Source organism: Ptiloglossa arizonensis, chromosome 8 (genome assembly GCF_051014685.1).
Source record: "Ptiloglossa arizonensis isolate GNS036 chromosome 8, iyPtiAriz1_principal, whole genome shotgun sequence".
NCBI lineage: Eukaryota > Metazoa > Arthropoda > Insecta > Hymenoptera > Colletidae > Ptiloglossa > Ptiloglossa arizonensis.
The window spans coordinates 2797221-2810696 of record NC_135055.1 but is presented as its reverse complement, the minus strand read 5'-3'; the positions used below and the strand labels follow the sequence as shown (position 1 = coordinate 2810696).

The following is a 13476-nucleotide window of genomic DNA, read 5'->3' as shown; positions in this document are numbered from 1 at the left end:
CTCATCGTTTTTTTGCAACGAGTTTTTTCGTTAATTTTTAAAAACATGTATTAAGCGTAATGCACCGTGGAGATGAAGAATACTTAGTACTCGGTGCATAATCTACGTTTTCCTCTATACAAAATGCCTCGAGATAAATGATGTAACGTAAAACCCGGACGTCGTTGTAGTTTGAATTAACGAACGTTCACATTGTGCAATTAAGGGGATTTCGTCTGATGGGTCGACTTTAAGTCATCGAAATTTATTTCCTCGGTTCCACGCAAGCGCAATGCTATCCGATTGCCAATTTTTTTTCGCGGTATCTTGTAATCTTGCAAATTGAACGCACTCCCTTCCCCCCTCTGCTGTTGCGCAGAATAGATCGATTGCTTTATCAAAACTGGTTTTCGATACTTGAATGGAGAAGTAGGATTTTGAATAGCAGATGCAAAATAGATTAACCGATCTGCGGACCAGTTTCGAATAAACTTGCAAAGAGCAAGCGAGATGGAAAAAGGAAACCGTTGGAAAAAATGCATAATGGTCGTTAAAGACGATGCATCTTTCTTTAATTATTGAAACAGATCAATAATAGGCAATTTTTTCACTGAATAGCGTATATTTATTTATTTCTTTTTTTAGAATATACGTATATTTCTAGGTTTAATAGGCTTCTCTAGATCTGAACATTTTCACTTGCGTTCGAAATGTGCTAGAGATAAGTAATCAAAGTGAGTGTGTCCAAATCTATCTGACGCGCATGCGCGAACTTGTTGTATCCTGCATAACCGTCATTCGCAAGAAGAATGCGCGTAACAAAGGAGCGGCTAGGCATTACGCGTGATTGGAATGTGTCACTATATACATCCCGTTTTTTTTTGTCTTTTTCCTGGAATTCTTAGGGTTCTGTTGGCCCAAGTGGTTGGATAAAAATTCATTCTTACTCGCGTGTGTTCATTCTGTACAAACGATCGCGTGAAAGATGTCTCGAATGGTCACATAGCAGGTATATAAATGTCTTTTGTAACATTTCGTAATTGCACCATGAATGAAAAATTGTGCGTGATTCTTTAAAATGACAGATTCTTATCATTTTAATTAAATAAAATAGTAGTGTATGTTTAACCATGATATTTTTTACAGTTTTTCAGATCGATCCTGACTGTTATTTATTTTTACGGTCTACCAGTTTTTAACAGGTCACATCTGTTTTCAGGTTTACTCATTGGTATTTGTACGTATCGTGAAATGTTTTCTAATTGTTCGTAGCTAGTATACGTTTCGACTACATTCTTGTTTTAAAGTTTGAATAGTTTTTGTTTAACTTCTCCTTCATTTAACGAGCTTTTCGTAACAAACACGTAACTTTCGGGTGAAGTGTATTCAATTTTAATTAGCACGATTTATTAATACAAAAGTAGCTGGATAAATAAGTCGTGATTAACACTGCGCAGAATTATTATTCAGTTCTACGTATTCATTCTGTTAGTCCTTGGAATCGTGGGTAGAGACAAATTCTATCGAACTGGATATTTTCTTTTAATTAATATGGCAGCGATTCGAGCCTCGAGTCGAAAGCAGGTTAGGCAACTATATCGGTGGCCACTCAAGATTCATTGTTGGACTGGTACAGAGAACGCGTAATGCATTTTGCATTGTCCACCGTACTGCAGGGCTCGCTTTGGATTTTTAAAATAGTTTTTTTTTTAATGCCTTCCAACATTGCTGAAATTGGCAGCAAAATGAGATTGGTCGACTATCAACCGATGTTAGAAATTGCATTTTAATGCATGAATTTTTTAGCAGTATAATTAATATTTATATAGTTGAAATGATTATTAAATTGCTCGTTTCACGACTACCGGTGTTATTTTATATTCTTTATTCGGTAGATGAAAACGACTTTTTGCAATATCTATTTAAAAAAAAAAAAAAATTGATCTTGCGATCTTACGAGAAAGGTACCGGTTCTTTTCCAATTATTCCATAAAAAGAAAGTTGGAATTACGTAATTAAAGTAAATGGTGAAAGTCTGGAAGTAAGTTTGTGCATAATTTCTCCCATACTAGCGTGATACGGGCAATATACAAAATCGTTTTAGGAGAGTGTAAGTTAATATATTGTATCATCGAATGAACTACGAACGAGTTTGGAATTTATTTAATACCAGCGAGACTATAATTCTTTAACTTTATATTATTTATACAAGTTAAATATATTAACAAAGGATCCGGAAATATTTCTTTTAATTACGAAATATTGCAGATATATTTTCCGAACAATAATTTTTAATAACTTTTTTCGGTTGGGACGAAATTAAATATCGAAAATAATTCCGTGTAATTCGTAGGTGGAAATTAAACAGCAATAGATCTTGGATAAAATTGAACGTTTAGTCTTTTTTCTTTATTTTATTTTATTATTACATTTTTCGTTTCAATCCGAGAATATCGTTCATTCTTCTAGCTAACTAACGTCTGACAATTAGTGTGTGGCATTTAATGAATATATAAGAAAATGTACACACCGTAGATAAGGAACGCACTTGCAAAAACAGATACACGCAAACACAGCCCGTTTGGTTGATACTTTCGTTAGTTCGACTGAGTTATGAAATTGGCTTTTTCTTTTATTAAACGATTTCTCGATCGGTCCGTTTATAATTCACATCCAGAACGGCGTTATGCAATGGCGTTGCGTGATAACGAAAGAAGAACTTCAAGTTTCTTGACGGTACGAAGCACGCAAGCCCGACAATTATGTACTTAGTTGAACGCGCGTACACGTCGTCGAATTTCTCGAATTTATCGATCGATCGCCTTCTTGATAGCCGTAAGACGAATGTTCCCCCTAGTTTCCATAATTAAAGCTCTCGAGTGTGCACTGTGGTCCCGTAGTAATCGTGCACGTCGCTCTGGTTAATGTTCGTTATTTTCAAAGGTGAAATTGGGCACTCGGGGAACCTAAACACGGAGTACCGAAAATACAAAGAAATTTCCCATTGTTCTTAGTCCATTTGAAGGAAAAATAAAAAAGATAAAAAGTTAAACGTTCGAGATACCGAAGACCGAAAATACGTTTGCGATCAAATGTACAATTGTTCCATTTGGACAAAAGTTTAAAGAAAAAGTAGAGAAATGAAGATTGACAATAAGTTATGGGTCTCTGAGGCTGGAACTGTGGAATCTTTCCATTTTGTAAGGCCGGTGCATTGTTGCTATTTGCTGTAGTATCTTTAAATTGAATTCGGTTAGCAATGATCGTAATTTATTTTAAGAAAGAATAATCAGATATTTTTCTTATTTATATATATGGAACAATCAAGTATTTTCTGTGCATTTATCAGACACCGTTGTTAGGAAGTGTTATCGATTATGTTATCACGAACATGTATTAACATTTACCGTAGATAGTCGTATCTTAGTCAGGAATCGGATAAAATATTTATCGATGTAATATTTTTCTGCCCTTCCAATTGACGCGTGTGTGTGTGTGCACTATTGAAATAAAAGAATACCATTAATATATTGCACTAAACAAAGTTAATCCAATCGCGCAACATCGAGTTTTATGCTCATTTTACGTTGAAATGAATATCACTCGTTAAGGGTTGAATGAAAATTTCCTATTGCATGCAGATATTGCGCCAGACAACCTACAAAACAGAACCCGAGACGACTTATTATTTATCTGCAAGTTTCTGCAATATCAGATCGGTGTTACCTCAATACTATCTTACACCGTGCACTCCCATCTGACGTATTAATTTCCGTAGAATTTCCACCAGGTAATTTGATCTAAATCGATCACGATCGAAAGTAGAGCACTGTATGCACCTCGAGGTGTCAAGGTGCGTGTGAAACTGTGCAGGAGCCTCGAATACTCCTGAAAGACTGTATTTTAAAATCAATTCTTCGGATCAATTTTATTTCAAAATTCCATCAAAGTGCACTCTCGCGAGAAACAATAATCACCGTACAAATAATAGAATTATTTAAATCAAATTAATTCGCCGACTAGTTTGTACGATATACTGTTCAAGAAACAATAATTACCGTACAAATAATAGAATTATTTAAATCAAATTAATTCGCCGACTAGTTTGTACGATACACTGTTCGGTATATCGAAAACGAACGAATTTTTAATTCGAATTCTGCTGAGATTAATCGACCGTACGCGACTTGGCGTATAGGTTAAACTTTCCATCATAAGTCAGGGCACAATTAATTGACCGCTCAAGGCCATTGCCCCCACCTGCGCGCAACGAGCGGGAAAAGAAAGGGAATACGACAAACTGACCAAACGAAGCTGCGAAGTGGCTCGTGAAGCGACAGATTCCTCAAGATACGTTTACTTTTCAAGTAACATTATAAAAAAGATTCGAAGTACCAAAACGGTTGTACTCTCCAGAAACGTGAGACCATTTTCGTAGAAGGAAATCCACGATGGCGATTTGTTCGACGATATTCGGACAATCGATAACAAATCAGGAACGACGTGTAGACGTCACGTGGATTGCGAGTGGAAACTCACCGATGCGGGGGGGGGGGGGGATCCGCTTTCGTGAATATAATTAAATTAAAACTTCTCGGAATTTGCCTCTCACTCGCGATCGGGAACCGTACGCTCACGACTCTCGTGAAATCTCGAAGCGGAAGAGTTTGGCACACGGAACCCAGAAACATATTTCAAGGGGAATAAGCAGATTCTGGGCACCGCGGGCTGTTTCCCTCGTCAGAGAAAATGTAATTTCAGCGAGCGTCCAAGGGCGTTTCTTGCGGCTGCTCTCAATTCTACGGTGGCACGCGCGAGAATGCAACACACCGACTCGTCGGTGCGTTTTAATGGGTTCTCGTAACTTACACATTTCACTGGCACAGATACTCAGCGTGCCACGTGCTCGTTCTCTCTCTCTCTCTCTCTCTCTCTCTCTCTCTCTCTCTGTCACCTCGAATTTCTTACATCTTTTTCTTTTTTTTTTTTTTTTCCCCTCCCCGGTGACCAAGTTCTCCTCTCCCGTTTCTCGATGCCGCTTCCTCTTGTCCGTTGGACGAAAAGGGGTCAACGACCACCGAAGAGAAGTATTCTTATTTCGCGTTGTCGCAAGAAGGGACGTGATTTCTTGTTTGGCCGCGGCGACTCGAGAGCCACTGCTCGGACGAAGATCACCGAATGACCGAGCCCCGAAGCGAAACTTCAATGGAGAGGAACACGATTGTTTGCGCTTCGATCGGGGGTCGAAAATTCGCGTTGTTGCCGGCGAGACGAATGCAGCTCGCGCTACTAAAAATAACGCGTCTAATCGTGAAACGAGGAGTATCGGCAAACGACCAAGCATTATTGGTCGTTTCGCGTACGGTTGTTCGTTTATCAATCTAGGGTCGAGCATGCGGGCGAAACGCGTGGCTGAGATTAACGTTAGAACCACCGATGGATTTTGGTATGTTAACAGGGGACTTCTGGTAAAATGTTAAGACAACAGTGATTTTCGGCAGTTATTTTCTAGCGTGAAACTTCGATGAAACTTTTCCTCACTTTTACATGTGTATTCTTTAACATTTCAAGGTATATATATATTTTTTTTTCTGTTAGAATTTATCGACCTCTTGCCAAGTAATAAATTTTGGCATTTTTTTACGTTGATCTAGAATGAAAGTTCAAGTGGAATTTTTTTCGCGCGATGGATCTAAATCCTGTTTAAAGAAATATATGAAATTAATGATAATACGCGATTGTGGAATTTTTCTCAAATTTCCATTATTAGTGTTGTAAAAAAATGGTCGAAAATCGTTTTTATTTTAACGTTTCACTCGAGTCTCATACCTTAAGGAGCTTCACACTTATTTTTACTAAATGTATTTCATTAACAAATGAAACGAAGATTAAATTGTTAAGTAAGTTCGTTAATAAAGGAACGTAATTGTACCAGCCGAGGCATGCATTTTTTCGCGATGTACTTTTACAACTATATTATTCTTGCAGTATATTTAAGTTATTAAGAACTATATCGACAGAATTGAAATGTGTCGTAAAATGCAGTTTCCTGAAAAACATATATTTTTAAAGTACATCGACACATTGTGACGATCAGCTTCCTGAAATTTTATTAATACCCGAGCCAATGTTGTAACTGAAATTTCAACATCGTTACTGTATTAACAGTGAACTGTCATAATTTACATTAGAGCGTTTGTACCGAATACAAAACTCGTTCGAGATTCTTTAACAATGTTTTCTCAATACCTCTTGGGCTCAAACGGTTAAGGTGTTCCTCATACGTGACTCAGGAAAATTAATGGTTGGGGAAAAAGAGAGACTAATGAAATTTATTATATCTATAAAATAAAAAAATGTCGTAACGTCTTTTTAAAATATGCTATGGAATTTAAAGTAAATTCTTTTCTAACAGTAGTTAAAACCAGTAATTTTGACTGGTTGGTAAATCTAGTGTTAGTTGATTCTATTCAATTTGCTCGCTGTCACGAGCGTGGAACCACTTTATACAGAATGGGGGGATAAACTTGTAGGGTTCTCCCTGATGGACAAGTTTAAAAAAAAAGTCAAGCTCGTGAATCAGGAAGAAATTCACCGCGAGAGACGAAGGTCTTTTTTGAGAATGACTACCGATAGATTTCAATATATTAACCCTTTGCACTCGAAGCGTTTTTGCTACCTGAAACTGGCGTCTCGATGAAGTCTTTTAAATCGCAAAATTAATACGGAATGGAATATTTTTATTTCAATACTTGACATACATATGTTTACATCTTAAAAGAGTGTAATACTTAACTTCCAATTTGAATTTCAAGTCACAAAATTTCCCCGAATTGAAGGAAGTACACTAAATCGAGTGTCGATCGAGGGTCTCCTCTCGAGTTCAAAGGGTTAAGGTGTTCCTCGTATGTGTCTCAGGAAAATCGATGGTCGAGGAAGAAGAGGAACTTATGAAATTGATCGATATACGTATAAAATAGAGAACGTCTTTTGAAAATATGCTATGGAATTTAAAGTAAATTTCTTTGTAAAAACAATCAGCACCGGTCATTTTGACTGGTAAATCCAGTGTTAATCCTTTTAGTGTCGAGCGACGATATATCGTCGTTCGTTCCACTTGCGAAAAATGCCAACGATGATACATCGTTGCGTCCAAAAATAAATACACGAAACGTTATAAACGGTCTAATTTCATTGCTAAAGAATGAAACAAATTCTTAACCGGAACAATACGCAGGAACGGAAAATGTATTCCACCGCAGCTCGAACAGAAATTACAAACGGGCGAATATAAATGTTTATAAAATCGGGAAATACTGTTATTAGAATATAGCATATAGAATGTTGAATATAGCGTTGTTTGTATCAAGCACAATTTGTAATCATTGCAATAAAGTATTACACGGTGTATGTATCAGTAAGCATCAATGCTAAATAAATTGCTTGTCTATGTAAAAATAAGTAAATATTACATATTTTTAGTAGCCAGATAACTAAATATAAATATTTATAATAATACCGAAATTTTTTTTAGTCACGTTATAACAGCTACACTGCTATAACAAATCTAGAATGAAAGTTCAAATGGAATTTTCTTTTTCGCGATGGACCTAAATCCTGTTTAAAGAAATGTATGAAATTAATGATAATACACGATTGCGGAATTTTTCTCAAATTTCCATTATTAGTGTTGTAAAAAAATGGTCGACTTGTTCTGTAGTAGATCTGTCTAACGCTTGTCGTGCATCAGGAGTTAAGTTTTTGTTCTCAGGACCGATATTGGTTATTTTATTAAAAATACATACATAAAACTCCTAAATAATGATCAGACGATGATTAGTGCAAATATTGTTTGCAGAAGAGAAACTTGTTTCTATGTTTCTCATCATGATTTCTATTGACGTTTTTATATAATTTTCAAGAAGTATTGAAATACAATTAGCATTGTATTACCCTCCGTTCCTTCCTCGATACGCTGCATTATAAATTTTTCAAATATCATTCTCAGTTTGATTTTTATGAGCTTTTCAAACCTTAATAAATTCGTCAAATTCGTCCGGTTATCTTCCCATAGGCATTTGTTTTTTGCTCGGTTAAAGTGTTCCTAACACCTTACTCACTACCCACACTTAACCCACTAAAAGGGTTAAGGTGTTCCTCGTATGTACCTTGAGAAAATCGATGATCGAGGAAAAAGAGAAACTTATGAAACAGAAAACGTCTTTTAAAAATATGCTACGGAATTTAAAGTAAACTTCTTTGTAAAAACAGTCGGCACCGGTCATTTCGACTGGTAAATCCAGTAATTAATAAGGGGTTTGTTTACTTCCGATACGTATCGTTATCTACACTAACCCTTTAATTTCCATGATTAATTTATCAATTCTTCCACGGAGCTAACGATACGCTAATTCGTGAGCCGAAAGTTAATCGAGCAGTTGGACGTGTACTCGAGCGACGCGTGGTAGGTAACGAGAAAAAAGAAAAAAAGAAAAAAAAAAGAAACCGGAACCGATAGCCGTAGATTAAACGTTCTCCGAGCTTTTAAGCACTGCTCGGTCGCCTGAACCTGCGTCTGCAGTTGCACACTGTCCGTAAACTGTTTTTTCACCCGGAGGCACGGGAACGGATCTCGAGGGATAGTCGGAAAGGAGAAAGGAAAGGGGGGTTCACGGCAGAAAGAGAGGAAACAAAACGTAGCGTTCTGTTTCTTGCATCCGTTTCCCTCCTCCCCCCTATCCCGGTGTTGTACCCCCGTTTGGCACGAGACCGGAGTGAATAGCGAGCAAACGACATCTGAAAAACGCAACGAGACGCGCCAGTCTGCATTCTGAGCGTGACGAGAGAGCTCGAGCGTCGATATATACCGCTCTCTCTCTCTCGAGGTGAAGAATCACCGATGTAAATATCGTCTTATCTGCGCCGTAAATAGAAACGGCCGTCGTTCGTTGAAGACAAAAACCTTGCCGCCGATACGGTAAACGGGAATTCGATAGCGCGCCCACGTTGTGGAACTATCGCGGTATTTTTCAGCGATACCGCGGTTTTCCTTTTTTTTTTTTTTTTGCCGGGAAATCGTTAATCCGGAGGTTTCTTAACCTTTTCCACGGGGAAAGGTTTCACTTGGAGGGAAATGCGGGGTTATAAATTCGGCGAATGTATCGCGTCGTGGAAAATTAATTGCCCACTGTACAGTCACGGTGTGGCACGATCGCGGGCCCGCGGGATTTATATACACTCGAGATTAAAGATCGTAATTGAGTTTCTGGCGAGAAGGTCGAGAAAAGATTCGTAGCTTCGCGCAACCTTCGACTTTTAACCCATTGGGCTCGAAGCTTTCTTCCTACCGGAAACTGACGCCTCGATAAAATACTTCAACCCTTTGCACTCGAAGCTTTTCAGTGCAACCAGAAACCAACACCTCGATGGGATCCTTCGAATCGTGTAATTAATTTCAAACGGAGCGTTTTCGTTTCGACATTTTCGTATACGTGTGTTCGCATCTTACAAGAAAGGAGTAATTGAATTTTAATTACAATTTCAAACCACGATGGTTTTCCGATTCGGTGAGAGTACACCGAATTAAGTGGCGATTCGAGCGGGAAGGGTTAAATTGTGAAATTAATCTGGAATTGATAATGTTTTGTAGTATCGGATTTTCGGCGTCCGCTTAGGCCTGCTTCGAGCTTAGGCCTAAGCAAGATAACGTGCGCGGTTGGACTCGAGTTAAAGTAAACATTTAGCGCCGATCGGCCCGCTAGCTTTCCTGGAAGGCACGAGTATCCTTTACAGGGGGTTTTGTGCGACGACCGAGCGTGAGAATGCATGGGGATGAAAGGAAATACATGTGTTTGGAAAAGACGAGCGATTGGGATGACCGAGCGTGGCCGAATGTCTGAAGTGAGAGAAGACTGAGGATTGGAATGAAAGAGAATGAATGGGAATGACTATATAGAGCGCGAGAAGAACGTAGTATGGGAGAGTATGACAAAGTATGACGACGAGAGTGTGTCGCGGACAGTATGACTAAAAAGACGATAAGACGAGACAACTAAAAGACGTATCCAGCGAAACTAACCACTGACACTACATCTAACACTATCATCATTGTAATATATAATATTATTAAATATACTTTAACATACCACATCAGAGCAACAGTTATTTGGGGGCTCGTACGGGGATCAATCATTCAAAGACCTCTTCTCCAGAGATCCAAGTGATAGGAGGAGAGAAAAGAACAACAATTTTTATTTCAATACTTCGCGTGTACGTGTTTACAGCTCGCAAGGGTGTAATATTTAAATTCCAAACCGAGAAGTTTTCCCAGATTGGAAAATGTACAGTGAATTAGATGTCGATCGAGGGTCTCCTCTCGAGTCCTAGAGGGTTGAATATTCGATTCGTTCGAAACGAGAAAGGGGAAACGAGATATTTATAGTATCGCGTTATAATTTGATGCGGTGATTCGCGAGAGAAATTTGTATGTATTCCCTGCGAATTTTTAATATTCTTTTTTTTAAATTCTCACTAGGAATATGTATTAAGTGAATTGTCGACGGTGACGCAATGACGTTCAGGAACAGCGTACAGAGTTGTGTGGTACGATATTGTTGGGTGGAAGTGTTAATCTCGTCAAGGGATTGTGTTTTCTGATCGTATCCTCGGGACAAACTCTCTGAACGAACTTGCCACGGAAATGGGTGCGACGATCTCACAGGTACATTATACAGACGTTGCTCAGGGCTGTATTTTTCATTAAACACTTGAGGCGTTGTACTTAGGTTCTACGAGGAAAATGGAAAAGTTGGGAAAATATTGCCAGGGTTAAGTGTGGCTCTATATCAACAGAGTTCTAACATAGAAGAAACTTTGAACGAGGAACTCCGTAGACCAGTTTTATAATAAACGTTTGACCGACCACGTAACGGGACAATTTATAAAAATATTAAATCGAATATTGTCAATTTTCAGAGATTACGAGAGATCGGTTCGTTCTTTTTATTTACAATAATTGATCCACGGATGAAGCGAGATAAACTTTAGAAATTTCTTATTTGAAAATAACAGAGAACGAACTAATTGATCTTGATACTATCTTGAAAAATATCGAACGAACGTTACGAAGTTTTATATAAAATCAAATCGAGACTCGGTCGAGTGAACTCATCATCGAGCAAGATTTACAGTTTCCGTGGAGTGTAGGTTCGAGCCAATTGAATTGGCCGCTCAAGGTCCCCGAGGTGCTACCCCCACCATTAGATCGCACCATCTTTCTTCTCGCCACCAGTACGTTCGCGTATTCGGTCTTTCGAACGGAGAATCGTTTTGTATCGAGAAAAGTAATCTCGAGCGATCGGTTAAGTCCGTTTCGGTCGTAACACAGTTACAAAGCACAGTGTTGTCGATGGATCCCCGCAAAAAGCAATCGGGGCAAATAAGCCGATGATCGTCGTAAGCGTGGCAAACAATGCTGAAAAATCGCCCTTTTCCAGAGCTACGCTTGATCTCGGCTCACTTGGCGAGAAGAAAGAAGCGACTTTCCCCTCAGCGAGGAAAGAAAAACGATTGACCTAGCGCGCACATAAATTCGAATCTTCAGACCTTCTTTTCGCGTTAGCTCGATGGCTGCTTTACGAGGTTGAATCGATTCCAATTTGGGTCGGGATATAACGCCATTTGCGGACTTCGCGACAAGCTCTCCTCTTGCTCCAGAAAAATCGCGTCGCCTTTCTCGCGAGCAAGCGAAAAGAATCACATTTTTATCCGCCCTCGATTGACTCGTTGAAAGTAGTGATCGCAGATTAGCGACGAAATACAAAGGAGAGTACGTTCAAACTTCATTTCGACCATGGACAGTCCGACGAAGAACATAAAATATTTGAAAGCGCGCTGTATAGATATACAAGGTAGCCCGAAATTCGTGGTACAAATTGGGTCGGGAAGCCGTTCCATCGTTCGAAATAAGATGAAAATATAGAGTAACGAAATTGCATCGGGGGCTTTCTTTTCGCGAAAAATGCATTTAGATATCGATCCGGTACACGTGCACCTAATCGATGACCAGCGCTTACGAATTCCACTATAGACCGTAGATTCCACGTTAATAGACAAGTATCGATGGTAAACAGTGCCTGACATTGATATCCTTTACAAAAACCAATCACAGTAGCTGTCTCTAGTGAAATCCGTAACGCCAGTCGTTATTCGAGTGCACGTCTACTGGATTAACTTTCGAACAGGATATTCTCGAAAACGAAGATTATTATTTATCTATCTTTTCCTATTTCGAGCCATGGAATCTCTCTGGCTGGAAATACGACAAAAATCTGAATAATAGAATTGTATCGAGGGCTTCGTACCGTGAATTTCGAGTGAATTCACAAATCGCAATAGTCGTTGCAAATCTAACGAAATCTTATGATTTGTTCACCCTTTTTGTTCAGCAAGGTGCAACCATCCGTACAATTGCATCAGTTTCTCATTCCTGATGAACGGTTCGGTTCTCTCGAATGACTCGGGAACGACGAATGCCCAATTATTCGAATCGATTTGTTTATTTATCTTCTTACAGAGGAGATCGTAGGTCAGAACAGTCGGTGAAGGTGGCTGGAAAAATATGAGAGTGACCGAGACAGTCTAGATAGATGCATGTACTTCCGGCCTCGACTTTGATCTACCGACTCTAGGCTCACGCTTTATTTTCTTATCCAAAGTAGAGCATCGATTCCGCCCATCGAAGACGATTTATACTTATATCCGCGGTAGGGTCTGGACGATGAAGGGTACTTTGGCACCTGAGGAACATCGTACGACGATAACCGTCTCCTTGGCGTCGTCTGGAGTCTTAGGAACCTCGAGGCCTCCCGATACTTATCGATAAGAATCGACTGCTCCGTGGGGTGCAGCCAATCTCCGTTACCACGAGACGTCTGGGAACCTACGCGGAACCACGAAGACGTTCCTCTCGTCGTTGGAATTGGACGGGAGTTAATTGATCCGGGCTGGTCGACGAATTAAGAAGAAATTTGTCGAGTTTAATTCGGAACGGTCGCTAATTTCCAATTGGGGAAGCCCCCCGAGCGAAACTCAGCGCATGGATACTAAATATCCAAGTATTCCCTAGGTGTTTAGAGTGGAGATCTTGACACGGAACCTGAAGTGTTCCTTACTTCGCGGAGACTTCTTTGAAACAGCACCGGTCATTGTGTCGAGGCGAAGAATTTTACTCCATGGTGTGTTTCGGACGAGAAATCATTTCTCGGTTATCTGCACACTTGGGGATACTCGAACCGATAAGCGAGCGAATCTGCAGGATCGTTAGATGTCTTCATCGGGAAAGATCAGGCACGAATCTTGTGTAATTTGTTCAACTTTGCAAGGCCGTTTGCAACTGCGGAGTACACGGCATTCTGGTAGAACTCGAGGACTCGAGGACCTGAAACTGATATTTTGATCTTCGCGACAATGTCTGGAATATTCTAATTCGAGCGGCCA

At 39.4% G+C, this 13476-nt stretch overlaps 1 protein-coding gene across 2 annotated transcripts in view; it reads left to right on the top strand.

Annotated features, from left to right (window-relative positions):
• The window catches only part of Efa6 (Exchange factor for Arf 6), an 88727-nt gene that overhangs the window by 1557 nt on the left and 73694 nt on the right, over positions 1 to 13476 (top strand). The gene's annotated exons all lie outside the window — the stretch shown is intronic.